Source organism: Coffea arabica, chromosome 1c (genome assembly GCF_036785885.1).
Source record: "Coffea arabica cultivar ET-39 chromosome 1c, Coffea Arabica ET-39 HiFi, whole genome shotgun sequence".
Taxonomy (NCBI): domain Eukaryota; kingdom Viridiplantae; phylum Streptophyta; class Magnoliopsida; order Gentianales; family Rubiaceae; genus Coffea; species Coffea arabica.
In genome coordinates, this window is record NC_092310.1 from 44,806,600 (window position 1) to 44,812,107 (window position 5,508).

Sequence of the window (5,508 nt, forward strand, 5' to 3'; positions counted from 1 at the left end):
ATATATATATATATATATATATTTCTATAGAAAGAAAAAGTTAGGAATCTTCAACTTATTCTGTAGAGGGGAGAGCACCGTAAAGAGATATCATGGGTTTAATACATAGTTATTAAACTCGGTCCGGAGAGGAGACCGGCGAAGGAGGTGGGTCAACGGGTCACTGATTCAACCGGTGGGTGAATGGTTGAACCAATGGGTCACTACATATATTTAAATATTATATTTTATAAATTTTGATATAGGATATATGAGATAAATTGTAATAAATAATGTCATAACAAATATTCATTTAATTTAATTTGCTATAGAATATTTAATTCATATAAGAATCAACAAAACATAAATTTAATTAGTAATCCACCAAACTTCAAGTGTAGATGTTTACTGTAATTATCTAGGTTATTTACAAATTTTAAATGCAAAAAAAATTTAAAAAATAATATTTGTCTTTAAAATAAATTATGTAATATGTTATTTTTGAAATCTATTTTATAATTTATAGAATATAGGGGTCATAAGTTTTATTAAAAGATTCCAAATACATTTGTTTTGGAGAGTACTTTAAAAAAATAAAGATGAAATTAACAAAACATTCATATGGCATAAGAATGGCCATTAATGAACAAGTGACAAAGTGGCCTGGTGGTGAGCAGCGCACAAACAATACAATACCGAAGGTCGAAGTTCGAATCCAAGCACCGGTCGAACCGCCGGGCCAGGCCGAGTTTAATAGCTATGGCTTAATATTTGCCTAAACCAGTTAAATTTAAAAAATGATCACTTCTACTTTTGACAAAGATATCATGATCATCTTCCAAAAAGCGCACAATTTCCTTGTCTGCCATAGCTGCACGGATGAAGAACTAATCATTTGGCTAAAGAATGTTAATCGCCTGTGCAGTGAAACTGAAACTTTCCTGTACATAATCAAATTTCTCTCTCGAATTGCCCAGCCATTATGCCCCATCATGCCAGAATCAGAGGCTTGTCCTGTTGGTTGATTTTTGTTCAGTTGTTCTTCATGTAATTTTTACCACTTTTAACGTAAACTCGGACAACTTTAGTATAATCACAATTGTGATTTTTTTTCTTCAATTTAATCGTATGAGTTGACAAACTGACATTTATTTATATCAAAGTTATACTACTAATTTACCCCATACTACACAGCAACATTCAAGTATTGGAAAGGCCGGTGTTCTAAAATGTGGATCGATCCTCAATTGTGATCGTAAGTAAGTTGGTAGTTGGATCAATCAAGTGGACGTGGTTCTAAAATGAGAAAACAGAGACGAGGACCATTTGCTTATTAACTTGTTCTGGTCCCTGGAATGAGACAGACATAAGATTCTATGCCTTTCAACTTGGATATTAAGAACATGGCTTCGCGTCAAGATCTTGAAACTCGTTGTCTGATGTAAGCGCCAGCAACTGTTCTTTCACATGTACAATTTGTATTCCTTTCTACCAGCAAATTAAAAGAAAGTTAACGAGTAGTAGTTAGAAAATCCATCTCTCTCTCTCTCTCTCTCTCTCTCTCTCTTTAAAAAAAAAAAGTTAGAAAATCCATAATCTAACAAGCTGTAGTATGCACTTTCGAAAACAGTAGTAGTAATTTATGGTTGTCGAACAAATTAATTGTCTTTTGGTCTTTTTCCCGGATGGATGGAATTGGTGACTAACAACTCACTACTACAAAAAAGACCTTTAGTCACACACTTAATATGACATTTTCCTAAAAGTGTCACAATAGAAAGTTAACGTAACATGCAGTAGGGAACGTCATTAAAGTGACAAAGAAAATGACGAGAACGACGTCGTGTCACTCTAACTTGTCCAAATAGAAGTAAAAGTGAAAAACAAAAGCGGGAAAGGGAATGGCGCTATGCTTCAGCGCCATTTTTTGGGGGAAAAATTCTAACTACTCCAATGAACTTTACTCTTTGTTCATCCTAGTTCTCTCTCCTAAAACCTTCGATCACGTTAACTCTCTCTAAAAAAAATCAAAATCCTTCACCCCTCTCACAACCAAATCCCTTGTTTCTTTCCCTTTCTTTCACCCGATATTTAATTCTCCCCAATTTGAAGACAAAAATGTAAATATTTGAGATCTGTCAGGCCCGAAGTGCAATGGTGGAGCGACGGTGTTGATTGGAAATCGCTAACAAGTCTCAGGACTTGTTCTTCTACTTACAACAATATCTGAAGGAAGATTACTACCAGGTAATCTATACATTTTAGACAAAATTGATAGCTTGTTTTTTTCTTACTCTATTTCTTCTCCGAGGACTGTGTGGGAAATGGGGCGGAGCAAGGTGGGTGACGGAGGGGGTGCCCAGGCGGTGCCTTACTAAAAATCATCACCCAATTCGACATTGATTTTGGGTGCTACTCTTTTTGCCCCCTATAACTAAAATTTTAATTGGTTTTATTCCTCTCCCACTCTTCTCTGTTAATCTAACCTAGCTTCCCCTTTTTCTAGCAATTAGAATGGGCTAAAATTTTCCCTTTCAATTGCAAAATTTTGCCATCCTTTACTCTTCTTTTTTGGTATGTTCAATCAAACAAAGGAATGGGCATCATCTTTTTTACATCATTCATCATGGGCCAGACATGAATGAAATCGAGTACCTAAAAGCAGAAGCAAAGCATTAGTGTAATATAGATTCAACAACACCAATCATGGAAAGCAAGCACCCAAATAGTAGCTAAAGTCAACACCTCAAGCTTTATGAGCACCATTTACCAATTTTTCTTTTGTATATGAGATCATTATGAGTGCAAATATTTCCTATTTACAATGCCAGTCTCGCAAGTTTCATGTAGTCATAGTGGGAAAGATTTCAGCAAATGTTTGCAAAGATACTTCTGCTCTACTGTTTGGACCTGCACTTTGCATTCCTCTGAGAGGGGCAAAAGATAGCATTCACCCATTGTAAATGATTGAGCTGCAAATAACCTTCTAAGTTTACGGTTTGGTTTGTCATAAGTGTTAAGATGTGTAACTCTTGACTCTTGAATAATTGAGTTTATTCAAGTACTTATAATCAATGGTTTAAGGCATTCAACTTATCAGTTTGGGCATTTAGCTTGTTATTACTGTTTGGTTATTTCTTGTCAGTTTTAGCATTTAACTTGTTATTACCTCCTAGTTATTTCTAAGCAGAGCCATCACACATGGTTTCTAGGTGAGTTGCTTTTGACATTCTCATTCATAATTATATGCCCCATTTGCCTCTGTAGGTTACTAACGCTCTTACACGTGTTGGCCTGGAATCATCAAATCTTATTGTTGGTATTGATTTCACCAAAAGCAATGAGGGGACAGGTTTGGTTTCATCTATTTTACAAAAAAATAAGTCCACATAAGACATGGTTGACCTGATTTAGATTTCCTTGTACTAGACATCGTATTGAACTTGATATAGAATGCTCTGCCCATAGGATTCTAATGCAAAGTGCATCTTACATACATAGCATATATCAAGTAGTGACTAAGTCAAGCTTATTCCATCAATGCAGTTTCAAGTTTGTAGCGGCCATCATCTTCGATTCCATCTAGCGAGCACTGATCGTTGATTCCCTTTCCACTTGGAGCAAATTAGAGTTGTTGATAACCAAAATTATACATTAAGTTTCTGCTACTCTTAGGTTACCAATACATTAAAGTTCGTGGCAGTTATTTTCAATTGGATAGCACTTCTATTTATTGATTAGTTGGGTTGCTAATATTTTGTCCAAGTTCTCTATCTCAAATTGATATTGGCTACATTATTGGACTAATTTTGAATTCCGTAGACTAGTATTCTTTTGTGCCTACCATCTGTTCGATAGCTTGTGCCTTACAATCTAGAATTGAACTTTTGCTGTCTTTCCTTTTGATATCATTCTGTTTTGATACTTTTGGATTAGTTCTTATTACTCAACAGTCTAGAACACCTGGATATGTGAACATTCTGTTTTGATATGCCTAGAACACTTGGATTAGTTCTTACATTCTGTTTTGATACTTTTGATCGCTTTATTGTTGTAATATTCCATGAGTGATTTGTGTCTTCTATTAATCTCGTTGAAATTAGTTTTCTTATCTAAGTAAATGTTTCATGCAAAAATCAGTAATAGTTTAGGTAGAATTATCTTGTAGATGCTAACGAAGCTTTTTTTTTTTTATAATTAGAATCTATGTGAACATGGATAAAAGATGGATGAGTATGTCACGATCAAGTGATGAGTATAAAGCTGGTTTAGAAGATTTACTTGATTTTGCATTTACGAATGGAAGTATAAGGGAGATGATTTTATGCCCATGCATTAGGTGTGGGAATGGGGTATTTGTCAGGAGAGAGCAGGCCAAATCACACTTGATATGGAAAGGATTTATTAAGGGATATGCTCAATGGTTAGCTCATGGGTAGGAATGATGTGTTTGCAAAAGTAATGGGGGAAGAAAGGGGTGGAAGAGTTCGTACATATGGTTTAGGAGTTACACAAGCTGATTTGCGGGGTGATATACCATGTCGTTCAATATGTTTTTGCTTGGTTATGGAACAAAGCGCTGTGATGTCAAAAATGGAGCGAAGAATTTAGCAACTAGAATCAATTCAACAAGGAAGATCACAAGGACAAAGTTCACCATCTCAGCAAAGATCTACTTCACAGTCTTCAAATGCTATTCTTCGGCCGATAAAGGTAATAAATAGTTCAATTATGACTTTCTTTAGATGCTGCGTTCACAAATGGTTTTCATGAACATGTTCGTAATTGCTATATGTTACTTAATTGTTGAGATTCTTGTTTTGGGTACCATTATTGATTGTAATGGACTGCACTTTGGTTTTGGTACTTGTTGTGGCTGTCATTTTGGGTTGTTTATTGCGGTACTATGTATTGAAGACTTGCTATTGCTTGGCCAATAAACCTAGTAATCTTTTTATCTTATCTATATCATTTGTTTAACTTAGTTTTTATTTATTTTCTAACATTAAAACTGTAAAAGAAGAGCTGTAGATGTGATTTGTAACTCCTATTTCTTGGTTTATGACACTTGTAGGTGAATCTTGAAGAAAACTAAAGGATCCTTGGGTGATTTGGCTATTTTTTGAAGACATTGTCAAGGCATTTTTTGTTGAACTCTTGTTGAACTATTGTTTCTTTGATATGTATTGGCAATGCTACAGCAATACTCATAACTGTTGAAAAATCTCTGAATTAGCATGTAATTTGTTGACATAGCACTATGTAAGTTGCTTGGATGATGTACTTTTGCACCAGTTTGGCTGATTGTATTGCACTGATTACTATGAAAACGTAAATCACTTTAGTTTTCCTTTATAAGGTGGTACTAATAACTTTATTATTCCAAAAATTAGAGTCTACATTGTGCAGGCAGGATGAAATGTGATTTCTACTTTTGGGTATAAAAATCCGAATGGTATACAGGGCTAATGTAATATGATGTATTGACACTTAAAAGTGTCACCACTTCGATTTTTGCGGTTCAAAATA

At 34.7% G+C, this 5,508-nt stretch overlaps 1 long non-coding RNA gene across 1 annotated transcript; it reads left to right on the plus strand.

Annotated features, from left to right (window-relative positions):
- The first annotated feature begins 1,983 nt into the window (after window positions 1-1,983).
- LOC113724231 (uncharacterized) lies at window positions 1,984-5,273 on the plus strand. The gene is made up of 5 exons (XR_003457146.2): window positions 1,984-2,226; window positions 3,247-3,331; window positions 3,526-3,654; window positions 4,181-4,692; window positions 5,054-5,273. It is a non-coding gene; the product is annotated as an uncharacterized lncRNA (long non-coding RNA).
- The last annotated feature ends 235 nt before the right edge of the window (window positions 5,274-5,508 follow it).